We start from the raw sequence: 16,013 nt of genomic DNA, 5'->3' as shown, positions 1-16,013 counted from the left end.
ATAAGATGATTATTCTCATTTTCTAGATTAGAAACCCAATCACAGGGAGATAAAATAATGTGCCCAAGGTCACACATCTGTGAATGATGAAGCATAACCACCACATTACAGATGAGCTCAGTAAGGAAAGCTTGATTCCTTTACAGGATTTACGGGAAAGCGACATGAAGCGACAGTTCACTAAAAGAAAACACATTTAGTAAGCAAATATGTAGAAAAATGTTTGTCTGCCTTAGTAAGGGAGAAATACCATACAATAAAATACCACCTTTACATCCCTAAAATGAGAGAGAGAGACAGGGAGAGGGAGAGGTGAAGAGAGACAGGGAAGGAGAAAGAGAGGGAAGTTGGGGAGAGGAAAAAAGGAAAAAAGAAAGAGAAAAGTGCATACTCTAATCTTGGTGAGGTCGCAGTGAGATTGCATACTTCCTGCCACCCCCAGTTGCAGTGCAGTAGGAGCTGCACTAAAAAAATGATAGATCGAGAGTTACAAAGAATCTTTTCCTGAGATTTTTAGCATAAGGAAATAATTTAACGAAAAAGAAAATTTCATGTACCAAAATGATAATTTCATAATTATTTATAGTATAGTGATATTGCAGATGATCTGAATGCCTAGTGATAGAATGTCATCATAATTCATGAAATCTGTAGATTATCCAAGCATGAAAATAGCCATTTTGAAGAAGACATATGTAATATAATGTTAAGTGGAGAAATCTGAATACAAACTTTGTTATATCTATACCTAATTTTTTGCTTATGTATAGAAGTGAATAAGAACATAGAAAAATTAAAACAGTTGCTATGTTAATTGTGATATTATGATTTTCTTTATTAAATAGCATTTTTTATTATAACATTGCTTTTGTGATAAGTGAAATTGAGAAGTAAACCAATTAGCTAGATGAGATATGGGGAAGCTTTGTAAACGCTCAGTACCATTATTTTGGGATGAGCTAAAAAGTTACAGTTATGTACTAGAAAGAGCCTGGGGCTTTGAGTGTAAATAAATTTGGTCGTTGAATTCTGGCTGCAGCATGTGGTTTTAGATCAATCACAGCAAATTTGACCCTTGGTTTTTTCATCTGAAAAAAAGTCTAGACACTTGGATTAGTAGTCCATAAAATTTAGTTTTTTTTCTGAAGCGATCCTCCTATGAATTTCAGGTTGTAAAAAGCAAGTAAAAACCAACCAAACAAGAAACTCACACCACCAAAAGTCTAAGTTAATTCTATCCAGTCCTATCAATTGAAAAATACTTCATTTAAAAAAAAAAAAAAGGAAAAAAAAAAGAAAAATACTTCGTTTGGGCCGGGCGCGGTGGCTCACTCCTGTAATCCCAGCACGCTGGGAGGCCGAGGCGGGCGGATCACGAGGTCAGGAGATCGAGACCATCCTGGCTAACACAGTGAAACCCCTTCTCTACTAAAAAATTCAAAAAATTAGCCGGGCGTGGCAGCAGGCGCCTGTAGTCCCAGCTACTCGGGAGGCTGAGGCAGGAGAATGGCGTGAACCTGGGAGGCGGAGCTTGCGGTGAGACGAGATCGCACCACTGCACTCCAGCCTGGGCGACAGAGCCACACCGTCTCAAAAAAAAAAAAAAAAAAAAAAAAAAAAAATCTTCGTTTGATAGCTGCTTTGCTGAATCGCAGCATCTGTATCTTCTTTTTTAATTTTTGAAGCACTAGAATAAGTATTTGGAAAATGAAATTTTTGCTTTGCCTAATTATTGAAAATATACCTATGTCTGGCCAGCATAATGGTAACCCATCCCTGTCTGTGGCTGTCAGAATGGGAGATTTAGAAGACACCAATGTAGGATGAACATTCTAAATTTATGAGCGCAACTCTTCTTATCTGATTCAAAAGTTGGAAAGAGTCATCCAATAAGCTAAATACTTAGAGGCGAAACGAATTAAGTTTTCTTTGAGAACAGCATAAAGTCTTTCTCCTAATTATGCTAATAACTTCCTCGGCAAATAGAAATGTGTTATATTCATATTACTGGTGGTACTTTAGATAATTTTAGGTACTTTATATATATTTTAGGTACTTTATATATATTTTAATAATTTTTAATGATTATATTTTTATTTTACTGTGTATTAGAAAAAAATAGTCACCAAAGCTTCATATGCACATGCATATACTAGGAATTATGCAAGATGATCTATTTTGGTACAAGAAATATAAAGGAACTATTTACATTCCTTTCTTAATTGATTCTTTCATTTTTCTTTTTGTTATTATGTATATTATGCAGTAGTAAATGTACATTGTTATAAATAAAACAAATGACTGGATGTACATGCTAAAAATATTTGACTTATAAGATATGTGAGTCAAGAAATTTAGAAACCCCTGTATTTGAACAATATTGGTTTTCCATCTTTAGTAGTGGTATAAAGTTTCCTTTGAAAATTAAATTACAAAAGTAGTTAACATAGAGTAAACAATAGTACGGATAGTAACACAGATAAGTCACAGACCAGGGTAGTGAGATAAGAATTACTAAAGTTTGGAAATCCTCACAGAGAGTGTTGGATGATAGAAGGCATACGGCAGTATCCAAATAAAAGCACATTCATCTACTAGCCTTTTCCCATGCTCATGGGTATCTGGAAAAGCCGGTCATCCTGGAATAGCAGAAAGTCATTAATCCTGATTAGAAGAAGGGTGGAGAGGACACTGAAGGCATTCGGTAGGCCAGTTAAGAGACTGGTGCCAGGACACAAAAGACCATAGGTGCAGGGGTCAACATCTGCTTCTATGTAGTGTCTATCTACTACTTTCAGACTTATGCCTTCTTACTTAAAGTTCTAGTTCATGACTGATTTGGAGTAGAAGGAAATTTGAAATTCCTCTAGCATAAGAAAAAGGTGTAGATAAAAATAATTCATTTAGTCAAATATTTTGTGTACACATTTTTTTTTGCAGCCATCCCCCACCACCATACCAAAGTGGAGGTACTGCAAGAAAATGAAGCTGAAGCTGCTTACCGGGCAAATTGGAAATAAATCCTAAATAGTGTATTTTTGACACTAAAGATAAAGTACCCCTTCAAAGTATCAATTTATAAATTTATACATGCTTTGATTTTTTTAAAGAAAAGTAGAAAACAGTCTGTATATGTCTCTTAAAACGCTTTAAGGTGAAAATACTACAGAAAAAAGTCTCCAGGTTTTGACCAAATGTTCTAGTTATGAATCTATGTAATCATTAGAGAAAGAAGTAACCACTTCAGTGTGAGAATCATCTTTTCTAAGCCATTTGTATTATGTGAGACAGAGGGAAAATAGGTTGTGGTTATTTTTGCCAAATAATTAGCTATTATTAACATGAAAACTATATATCAACAAAAGGACTGGAAGAACACCCACAGTACTTAGGCCAAAGTAAGAAATTGTTGATTGCTGCATTTTATGCTCAGGAACATTTTAAAAAAAATAACAAGGGAAAACACCAGTCCATCTGCATTATGATGGTTTTGAATTCAGTTTCATTTCTAGTTATAAGGATTGTAAGGAAATTTTTGATCTTTCTTTTGCATCAGCCTCAGTTCACTCCCTTTGCAGCACTGCATAATTGTTGCGTATTTACCTCCCTAGAATTTGCCTACGCTTGTCACTAGTGGGTGTGAATGCAGCATAAGGGGAAGGATACAGGTGATGTCTAGGAACCTCAAGTTGAACTTTTGCCTTCTTGAACACTGCTGGGGCAAAAAACTAAAAGCCCTAGAGACTTCCAGCTCCTGGTAAGTATGACTCATTAAGTACCGATCTGTAATAAATCTGCCTGGTCAGACTCATTCTTTTACTTAGAGAAATATAGGTCTGAAGAGAATTTTGAGCTGTCATAAAATTCATCTCTGTTGATTGTACTCAGGACTAACCAGAGACTCAAAGATGTTGGCCCAAACACTTATTTTTCTCATTGCAGTGGCTGACAGCTTTCATTGCTGAATCTATGCTATGGCTTATTTCTTTTTGTCTGCTTTTTCAAGATGAAAAATCACTAGAAGCTTTTGAAGAATATTTTATTTTGTTTAGAGACAGGTGTCTTGTGGTGTTGCCCAGGCTAGCCTTGAAATCCTGGGCTCAAGTGATCCTCTCACCTCAGCTTCCCATGTAGCTAGGATTATTGGCATGCACTATAGTGTCCGGCTGAATATCTTTTTTTATATGGGGAGAATATCCCTTTTAGACATTTCTTAAATATGCAGTGATACTGGGAGTTTGACTGATAGACTTAAAGCTCTTTGTTTGGTTTAAAATTAATATTAATGCCAGTTGCCTTTAGCTTTTCCCGATTGGTCAGCAATGTCTTATAATCCAGCTCATCTTTTTATTTTTCGTTCATTATTTCCGTGGGAGAGAAGCCCATATAAAACACACAAACACAGAGATAGTAGAGGTCCTATTTAGGTCTTTGACTTTTATAAGCTTTTTTCTGTATCTCATCTTAATTAGCAAGCGAGATCAGAGGAAACATACTGAACATAAGAAGAGAGAGGTGATGGGACAAGGGCTTTAGGAATATTATTGTGTCTCTAATAGTTTCATGTGGGTTGAAGGCCATCTGGATGGCATTATGGGAAAAGGGCAACCTGCTGGGATATTTGGAAGAGAATCAGTTTATTAGATAACTTGTGCAATAAAATTCAAATTTTGGAATACCTGAACGGAACAAAGAAGAGAGGGAGCTATAAAAAGAAATATTTGATTGTCATATGGGTACTCTAGAAGTGAATATGATATTATAGACAGGAGCAGTTGTTATTTTAGGGAGCATATTGTTCATATGACCCCAAAAAAAAATATGGAGTTACTCAAAACAAAGAAGACAGAATTCATGTGCTCGCAGTTGGTTTTTAGGAACGTACCTCGGCCTTTATAACTGATAGAAAAATATGAAATCTCCCCCTCTTTTTGAAGCAAAATATTTCTTTTTCTAGTTTTCTCTTGACTTTTTAATGTTTAGCTCATGTTAAAGGTAGAATTCTGGTCCTTATAGATTTTCTTGAATTTTGTACAGTTTTTGAGGAGAAAAACTTTTTATCAATTATTTCAGTATTTTCCTTTAGAAAAAGCATGCTTATGAAGAACCGTTAAATTTATGTTACAGTTTAATTGTTCAGATGATACATAAGATAGCATTTTAGTCCAGTATTCTCGAATAAAAGAATGTGATCTCTAAGTTTAGAAGCACTAACTTAGGGAATTGAAGTGCACGGTATACAGCAGCTTTCAATTCTGAATTTTTACCAGTTTGGTTTATGTAGCTGGTAAGAAAAATCCACATGAAAGCATGTGGGGCAATTGTTGCCATTCTTTACATTAGGACATGTTAAACTATAGGACAGCCATCTATATTTGCCAACAAAATTGCTGAACTTTTGGTAATAATTTGTCCCCAATAGTGTCAGAAAGACAAAATGTAAGTGGCTGTACTTAGTTACATAGTAGTCATCCAAAGAATTTTAAAAAGGTATTTATCTTTAAACATAGTCTAATTATACTATGTATTAAATATATATAATTAAAGTGAAAACATATGTTTTAAAAAATCTCTTACAGGTCTGCCATCTATGGCCTCTACTTTGAGAATTATTGGCCAAAACAATTTCTTCTTCCTATCTATTTAACTGTCACGTGCTATTGTCTCTATGGCAAAAAATAGGGGATGAGAGCAGATGTAATAAATCTATGCAGAAGAGATCATCATTTGATGTTAGATTTCCAAGACATTTAGCATTTGCCCAATTCAACTACCTTATGTTGACAGAAGACTGACCCAATAAGATGAAGTGATTTATACGCAGTAGCACAGCTAACGTAAGACTCAACCCCAGGACTCCTGACTTCCAGTTTAGTACACTCTGGTGTACAGCTGTCAGAAAGAAATACAAATGCATTTTTTATCAGAGCAGTGGAAAGAAAATAGTATTTGGTTAATATGGATACATATAAAATTAGATTACTTTGGTTTCTAAATTTTCCTTTCTTGTTGGATTAAGTTAATTTAAAATATACTGAACTTTATTTCATTTTTTACTCTTTATTTTTGCTTTTAAATGCTATAACTTAAATATTAAGGTAGAAAATTATTTTCTGTTCTCCAGTTGAAGAAAAAGATCTCATTTTATGAAGTCGTTTAAGACAGGAATATTAGGAACTGCCAAATGAAGAGTGGATATGTCTATTTGGGGTGATGTGGAGTATAGTGGAAATGCTTTGGGGGTATCAAACCTGGAACATCAGATTTGAAGGGAAATTAACTTTTTTGTGCTGTTCTGCTTCATTTTATGCAATTCCATTCAACTTTTCACTCCTCACCAGCCTCTGATTTACCCATTTGGACTGTATCATACATCAGCTTTTGGGGGGCTTGGTTTTCTATCTATCCACTCAAATGCCCGTCATTAATGTCAACCTGTCTGTTTCCGTGTCAGGTTTCACAGAACTCAACTGCACATGTTCTTTCTGTCAGAAGTTTTCTTTTCTTTTTTTTTCCCTAAGACAGAATTTCATGCTTAGTCAAAAGAGGTAATGGAAAGTAAAAAATCCATTTAACTTTCAGGTATTTTTCTGTGTTTGCACTCAAAATTGGATATTATTTAGCATTGTATTTATTAGAGGAAAAATGATTTTTGATGCTCATACTTCATCTTCTCTTTTCCATTAGTATGCTTAGACATTCCAGAGTCTGTACAAAGGAAATCAGCAGAGTAAGAGACTGAACAAGGGGGAGAGTAATGCCAAAACTGTCTTCACTCACAAACTATCTTAATATTAAGCAGGTCACACAAGGAGGAGAGCAAATGCTGTTCTTGAAAAGAAAATGCATTGAATATTTAACAAATGTTGTGTGATGTAATTACTTGGAAAACATAGTACCTTTTCCAATTTAGAGGAATACTCAAAAAAGGAAAAAGCTGAGGTTTTGTTTTTAATAATTAAAAAATGCCTACAATAAAAATCTCATGACTATAAGCATTTGATATTTAGGGATTTTATATATTTGTATGTGATTTCTATAATTCAAGTTTTGAAGAAATAAAATTATAGCAATTGCTACCTTTTGCTGATATGGAGGTCAGCTGTGTGCTAATAAAGTTTGTTTAGTGAAGGCCAGCCATCTGCTAATGAAGTTTGCTCTACATCATCTCATTTTGTATAGTTAGGTAAATGATGTCATCTTTATTTTATAGATGAAGACACTGAGGTTCAGAGGTGAGAAGTAACTGCTAAGATTGCACTGCTGTCATATGCCAGAGCTGGGAAGTATCTAGGCTTTCTGGTGCCGTGCTTCTCACTGAACCCTGTAGCCACTATGCAATGAAGCCAGCATAGTACTTCACTGGACCAAAACCATGGCTCAGTTAAATTGATGTCAGCCACAAAGGGCTCACAAATGATTGTGTATATGAAAACAGGACATATTTAACAACCTTTGGGTTAACATTTTAGGATTTGAATATGTCATAGACTGTTATCCTAAAACCTGAAGAAATAATAGGGATATCTGCTTTTTTTATAATATCTCTTTCCTGTACTCAGAATGCCCACTTCTTTCTCTAGTCTTCAATGTTAAAACTTCATCCATCATCCATCTTTCAAAGCCCAGATTAAATTAACACACTGTATGGGCTAATTCCAATCAAAAGTGATCTATTCCTTCCAAGACTGTGACCATTTCATTTTAATGAGGACTTTTGACTCTATGTAGAGTACTGATGTCTGATTGCCCCTCTTGTAGAGCCTGCCCATATAGATACAGTTCTGTCTGACTCCTCTTGGTATTTCATATTGCAAGTGGCTTGGTTCTAATGATATCTTAATACTAACTTGCTGAACAAATGAAGTGACAATAAAGACAGGAACTGCCATGAGTTGCTAACATAGAGGTTCTATAGATGGGATGATGATGATGATGATGAGCTAGCATTTTATCCACACTTAGTCTGAGAAAAAAACTGTGAAAACTGTTTTATAATCACATTTTGCCATCCCAACAATACTCTTAAGAAAGGATTATTATTATCCCAATTCTACAGATCAGGAAATGGTCTCAATGAATTAATATAGTATGCCTACATTCACAGAGATAGTAGGTAACAGGGCTAAGATTTAATCCCAGGTCCACGTGACTCTCCAGCTAAAGCCTCCATGCCACGGAAATGAATATCTTTTTACTCCTCTGTGTTTGCTCCAGAACTTAAGGCTATACAAAGTCTCCTCAGATAAAGCCATAGCCATCTAAGAGATGGGGCAGCAAAAGAGGGGAAAACCCAGGGCTACTAAATGTACTTGTGCAAAGTGTACATGCGCACAGACCTCCATGTGAATAGTAGCTCCTGGAGGTAAGTGTTCAGTGCACAATCTGCACGAACTTTCATGACAGCCCTGAAATTTGTGCCTTATTTGAAACAAGCAATTCCCTCACTCTTCCATCTAAATGTTGACTGGTTAGGGGGACTATACATTTCTCCTGTTTGCTCCAGGGATTATTTTAGTCAAAAGACATATACAAAAAAAATCTACATCTTAGCTTTAAGTTCTGAAATAAGCACAAAAGGGAAAGTTAGCTTGTTGTATACAGTCAGAATCTCATTTTCTAAAATAATTATTAACAATAAATACTCATAAAAGATTTTAAGTAATAAGTAATTATAATTCTGAGTAAGAATTAAAATATCATTATTTCCCAAAGAATTAAAACACATTGGTGAGCAGTATCTATGACTTTTCTCAATGTTATCCAATAAGGATTCTCCTAAAGGTGATTTCGGATTCATAATAGTGTAGGCACTGAAAAATAAATAACCTGGCAGATGCAATGCCACATGACAGATCTGAAAGCATGTTCCTTTAATCTGTGTCTCACTGTTTCACTAATCTATCTTTTTAAATATTTCCAAAGGTCTCCCCAAAGTCTTAGCTTGAGTTAACACTCTAAGCTCTTGATATTCATTCCTTCATTTAGAAACTATTATCCAAGTCTTGAAAAGAGCCACTTAGCCATTCATTCTAGGAAAGTAAAGATTTATTCTGGTGAGCTTTCAAAAACCTTAACTTTCATTTCATTATTCATTCATGTATTGTCATAGCAGAGCGAAAGTGATGGCAGTACACTTCCATTCTCTAGGCAAGTGTGATTCTTATATGTAAAGATGCACAGGGTATCTGATGCTCAAATGAGAGGTCTAAGTCATGGTCAAAATTAACCTAGGAACCTATCTTCAAGTGTTTTTCTAACAACAATTGTTGTTCTCCTGCCAAAGCAAAGTTCCCCTTGACCAAGTGTTTCCAATTGCTTTCTCCGTGTGTAGTCAATTTTGTGCTGCTTTCCTATTTTTTACTACCTTATCCCCTCAGCTTTTTCACACCCTGTTTCTTAACTGATTTTCATGTCAGCCTTGAGCCCTCATTGTAGCAGAGCACCTTAGTTTCCCAGTCCTTTGCCTACCTACTTTTTGATACCAACACTGCCCGGCTAGCTGCTTGGCTGCTCTGTGGCTGATGCCCACTGCCACCACGTTGCCTTTTCTCTTATTGTCTAAGTTTCCTACCACTTCCTCAGCCTCCTTAGTCATCAGTGTCTTACCTCTGCCTCTCCTGCAAATAACTCCTCACCTAGTCAGTGAGTTGCCACTGATTAGGGGGAAGAGTCACTGATTTGGGATGTTGATGATCTTTGTTATAGAAACTAATGGAAAAATCTTTAGGTTGATGATGGCCAAGTCTTTATTCCAGTCTAGAACTTTCTGCTTGTTTCCAAACTCAAATATCCAGATAATTTTGTCAAAAATGTCTCCCTAGTTTTCCCACACTATGTGTGTACAGTATTGAGCTAGTTATCTCCCATCTCCCATAAACCAGTTCTATCTTCTGTATTCACTCTTTCCAATGATATCATCCTGGCTAGAAGCCTGAGGACAATTCTTGACATCTTTTTTTCTCTCTTTCCCTCCCCACATCCAGTAACTTGGGAAATGTTGTCACAAAATCCAAATCATGCTGTCATCTCTGTTCTCCTTTCTCTAATGCTGGTTAAGGCCTTATCATTCATTTTTTCAGCTCAATCTATGTCATTTCTCCAGCCTTGCCTCCCTCATTGTGGCTTTTTGGCTTCCTATCATGTACAGGATAAAGTAAACATTTTTTATTGTGACTTTATTTTATGACCCCTGGTTCTGCTTTTATATCTTGCCAATCAGTGCCCCATTCTCTATGCTTCTTGGCACCATAATCCTTGGAGTTCTTCATATCTCCATCTTCGCTTTCTTCTTGGTGAATTTGTGACATTTCTTCACATGGACTTTGCTATCCATTTGTTTGGCAACTGATATGCACTTTCAGTTTGAGAATACATGGTTTTATTTAATTTGGAAAAATTTTGAGCTATCATCTTCTCAAACACTGCTTGTCTGCTGCTCCCTCAAATCTCTTCTGCTTGGATGCATGAATGTGTATTGGAGTTCCTCATCCTCTATGTCTCCGAGCTTCCCTTTTCAATTTTTATCTTCACATGCTTCATTACTGTTTGACACTTCAGATATTGTCCAATTCACCAGTTTCTCCTTTAGCTGTTGTTTGTCTACAGCATTTCCAATTAATTGTTTTCTTTATTTTAAACATTTTGTTTCACACTTTTGGAATTCTAATTAAGTGTCCTTTCAGATACCCATTCTCATTTCTATTTATTCTGTTTTTTTTCTTAAATTTTCTATTACCTTATTATTTATTCTAAATGCCATGCATATCTTCATCATTTTGATGATGTTAAATAAAGTATTTTAAAGCTACTTAGGAATTTTCTAGTTATTTTCATTTCACTTAGGGTGTGTCATTCTACTGATTTATTGATTTTATTGGTTTGTTCTCCTAGCTCTTTTTCTCTCATATATTTTGGAATTTGAGTCTTCAGACTAGAATTGAGTGGGGTTTGTTTCATTGCCTTCCTGTCCTGCACTCATCCCTTCCTATATTGCCTTCCTGTCCTGCACTCATTGCCTTCCTGTCCTGCACTCATCCTCCTCTATATATAGAGACTTTTGAGCTTGTCTGTATCCAGTCACCCTGATTCTTCAGTTCACAACTAGGTCTTTGATTGCCCATGTAGCACTTTTGTCTCATGATGAAAATGAGGCTAAAACAGATGTTATTACTGAGTCAGTGAGAGCTGTCAGGCTGTGTATGCTAATTCCAGCCATGTAACTACAAAATTTTATGTAAATAATAACCTTAGACAGAGGGCACTATTGAGGAAGACTGACAGGGAACTGCACTGACGTAATCCCTCTGGTTGCTTCTCCACCTTATCACTGATTCCTCTCTGGGAGAAGGAGTGACTTATTGGCTTAGAGAGTTTTTGAGATGGAATGAATGTATGTGGTTTAGATGCTTTGGGGTTTTTTCTTTGAGACTGTCTGCAAGTGGCAATGAGTGGCTTCTGGTTTGCCCTCTTGGCCAAGATCTAATCTCAGCAGGAAGGCTCTGACTTTGCATAGGAGTGAGCAGTTTTGCATCCCTTCTGTTACTGGGTGGATAAATCTGTCTAATTCAGGAGACTGTTACCAACCCCACTGGCTATGCATCTAAGCCACACTCTCCAATTTAGCATTTATCAGCAATAAGGGATGCATTTTGATACCCATCTTTCTTACTCTCATTAATCTTTCCCTCTTCCTCTTCCTCTCCCTTTTCCTCTCCCTCTCCACTGGTTCTGAACTTGAAGAGGTAAAGAGATGCTATATATTGGGCTTTCTTGTAATCTAGGAGTGGTCATAGTCTTTTCACAGGCAGGTCTCCAGTTCCAAGCCTATCTCTAAACATCAGTCTTGCACAGGGCATTCTTAATCTCAGTTTACTCACAGAAGCAGGAATTCCTAGCTTTCTTGCCTGGTTCGATAGCCTAAGAGCAGCAGAACCACAGTTTCAGGACCAGGCTTGAAAGATTTATGTTACTTGTCTGCTTTCAGACCACAGAGATATCTAACTTATTTATTTGATCTCAGCAGTGCCTTTTGGATTTTATCTATAACATTTTTATATTTTGCTACATTTTAATAGCAGACAGAGGCCAGTGTGTAGCCACGTGGCTTTATAATTTTGTGTTAGCCTGAAATCCTTCTCAGCGACTTTGTGCATGTTATTTCTTCTACCTGACATGCCTTTTGTGTCTTGTGTCTCCCTTGACCTAATTATTATTTAAGACACAGCTTTGATGGCACCTTTTTAAGAAAACTTGCCCTGCAAAGTTAGTCACTTCACTACCAACCTGGAAATGATCCTTTTAGGTGTCTTCCGCACTGGGTTCTAAAATCTTTTAGGGCCGAGATGGTATCTTATACATTTTTGTGACTCCAGCACAGGTCCAGTGCCTGATATAAAAGCATCTTTAATAAATGCCTTTTGATTTATTAAATCCTTATATATATTATAATGCTTGTTGATTGAATAAATGCTTTTTGAAGTAAAGGTGTAATTGTGTATTTGCACTGTGGAATCATATACAAAGTTTCCTGTTTTCTTTTTTACTGGAATGTCATTATCATTTCCATCCACATTACCTTAATTTAAGGAGTCATCATATCTGAAAAGCAGCATGGTAAGATGGAAAAAAACATGGTCTTTGAACTCTACTAAGACTACAAAAATTAGCCGGGTACAGTGTCAGGCACCCATAATCCCAGCTACTCAGAATGCTGAGGCAGGAGAATCACTTGAACCTGGGCAGCAAGGTTGCAGTGAGCTGAGATCATGTCACTGCACTGTAGCCTGGGTGACAGAAGAAGACTCCATCTCAAAAAAACAAAAACAAAAAAAAGAACTTAAATTCATAGTTTTCTTAATATTGATGAATCTCTATGAATAACTTTCTTAGTATCTATGAATAGCTATCACTAGCTTTCTTAATACCTATGAATAGCTATTTTCTTGTCTGTAAAGTGGGGTTAACAGGATAAACCTTGCATGATCTGATTATGATATTAAATAACAGATCAGGCAGGGAGCTAATACTTCTTATTCTCCCATTCCTACACTGGTCCCCTTGTGTTGAATGATGCAATGATTTCCTAACAGAAATGTAGTTTGTCTGCATTCAGAAATTCCCCTATGGTCTTGATTTTTCCCTGTAAGCATAATCGGAGGTGGTTGCTCAGAGGGTATCTTGAAATGTTGATCCGTCCTCCCCTTAGGCTTTTTCCTGGCGAAAGCTATATCATTCCTCCAGTAAAGGCTGACAACATAGAAGGCGCTCTCATAACAGGATTTCGAAGAGAACGCATATTAGAATCTTACTGTTAAAAGCTTGAAAATACAATTAAACAATATTTTAAATTGAAATAACACTAGAAGAACCCCTGTCACAGCACCACTTCTGGACAGGCAAGACATACTATCACTGTGCAAAACAAAAGTGGCAAATTGCATGTACATATGGAAGGCTGAAATGAACTTTTTCATATCCAGGAGCTGGATATCTTATTCTCAGTTTCACTCTAAATAAAAAAGAATGTCAAGGATGGTCTTATTTAATTCTTTAATCTTCTTTGTGTTGTTGTTTGCTCTTTCCGAGTAGAAATAGGGAATAAAATTCACTTGCTTAATTCTCATTAATGTGTTAGAGAAGTGGAATGGGATGAGGTTTGTTCATCCTCATTGCTTCGTTTTTCTGGGCTGGAGGCCATAAGGCACTTGGCTTCTAGAGCTCAAGCTGTTCTGTTCTTCAAATATCCCCTGACAATCAATTTATTGAGTGATCCTGATGTTGCTCCAGGGATGAGATGACAATTACAGACCCACCAGGAAGCAAAAAGGTGGCGAGAACAGCAGTTACTATACAATGGTGAGGATTCAGGGATTTGTCAGAATATGAGTGTGAGGCGAGAGTGAGAAAGAATGGTGTGTGTGTGCGTGTGTGTGTGTGCACGTGTGTGTGTGTGTGCGTGTGGGTTTTCAGCAGTGAGGATACACTGACTTTGATGTTTAGATGTACTTAAAATATGCTTCTACTCAGCAATAAATGCAATCTTAGCAATAGGAGAAAGGGCTAGAAATAAGGGAATTTATAAAGAAAGAAAAGTGGAACAATGGCTTTTGAATGAAGGCCCCTTCTGCTATTAGAAGGCAAGAGCCACTCTTCTTCTATAGATGCCACATGTGAGAGTGAACATCAGAGTGGGAGATGCTGGAACGTATTTGACTTTGAGTGTTGAGTTGAAGCCAAACTTCCGTCAAGACTGGCTGAAGATTGTTCAATTTTTAGAACTGCTTTCTTTCCTCCAATATGTGAGTTCTTTGGATTCTATAAGTGATGATGATTGAGAGGAGGTCAGTGAAAGGGGAAAGCCACTGTTTTTAAAGTGATTTGACTCTTTTATTGTTTTCCATGATTGATTGGATAGAATATGCTTCAAGTAGCAAATTTCAGATAAATACTTTGCTGTAAGTTCTACTGGACATGTAAGAATAGGGAAGGGAAGAAAATCTGGCTTTATTTCTCTCTCCAGTAAACATATTAGCAAATCCACTTCCCTGTGTCCATCAAAAAGGTAAATTAAAAAAATACATAAACAAACATAGCAGATGGATGCAGGATGTAACCCATTGAAGCTTGATCAGTTTATATTTATTCATTTGTTCTCGGTAAGCCAGTCATCTCATATGGGATTCAATAAATAAGCAGGAGCTGTGACACCTCCGTTATGGTGCTCAACAAGAAACAATTCCCCAGATTCTTTGAAATAAAGCTAAAAGTAAATTAAACATATTAGCCTTCACTTTTTTGAATGAAAATCCAAGAGTGATCTTTGTTTTGCTCAGTATTTTATCTCTTCTTGTTCTGAGTAAGTTGGGAAAATTAGGTAGTTCTTATTTATTCAGAGGAGGACCTGTAGTATTATACCATCAAGGTGAACTAGAACAGGGATCCCCAAACCCTGGGCCACAGACAGGTAGGTACCTCTTAGGAACTAGGCCACGCAGTAGGAGGTAAGTGGCAGGCCAGCAAGCATTACTGCCTGAGCTCTACCTCCTGTCAGATCAGCACTGGCATTAGATTCTCATAAGACTGTGAACCCTATTGTGAACTGCGCATGCAAGGGATCTAGGTTGTGTGCTCCTTGTGAGAATCTAATTCCTGATGAACCCCACACCACCACCCCCTTCGTAAAAAAACTGTCATCCATGAAACCGGTCCCTAGTGCCAAAAAGGTTGGGAACCACTGAGCTAGAGAAAGCTCCACAAGCGTATCTTTTGTGTTTGCATTTTTAAACAGGTTATTCCGCTAGAGACTGGAATTTAAAATATCTTTACATTTTCCTGTTGATTTTATTTTAATAAATAATGTTTTCCTAAGAGCTAAAAACCCCTAATTTTACGAGAACATTTTGTGTAAAATCAGATCCAAATTCCAGACACAGTGATAGCAACTGCTACACATCCTTTTACATAGCTCTTGAGAATATTAAGGCGTTCCACACCAAATTTCTATGTTAAAGGCTTGTGAATAGGATTAAATTCGACCCAAAGCAAGGTGGCAAAAATATGTCATCCAGTACTTATAAAGCAGCATGAATGAAAATGGACTCCGTCCAGTTTTGATGTAAATTATAAACAATTAAAAGTACATGAGTTACAATGCCCAGAGCTGAGCACCGAGGACATTACTGCACACTTGAGATAACTTTGGGAACTGAAGAAGCAATTGTTTCACAGTATGACATGAAAATAACAGACAATATTTGTGTCTGCAGAGTCAAGCACAATCTTGTGTGCCATTATCATGTAGGGGATTTTTTTCAGCACGCTGGCAGGAGCATGAATGATGCACAATGGCAGTGGTGAATAGTTTTTGGAATAGATTAGTAAGTGACGTCACAGATAAAGGACTATTTATCACCATAATTTAACACAAGATGCAACACAATGGCTTGATGGATGCATTTTATGGTTTTCAGCCAGTCATAATAATGGACCTATTGACTAAAGTTTTATGTGTC

The sequence above is a fragment of the Gorilla gorilla genome, chromosome 12 (genome assembly GCF_029281585.2).
Source record: "Gorilla gorilla gorilla isolate KB3781 chromosome 12, NHGRI_mGorGor1-v2.1_pri, whole genome shotgun sequence".
Lineage (NCBI taxonomy): Eukaryota > Metazoa > Chordata > Mammalia > Primates > Hominidae > Gorilla > Gorilla gorilla.
The sequence above is the reverse complement of the archived record's forward strand: the minus strand, read 5'-3'. Positions refer to the sequence as shown.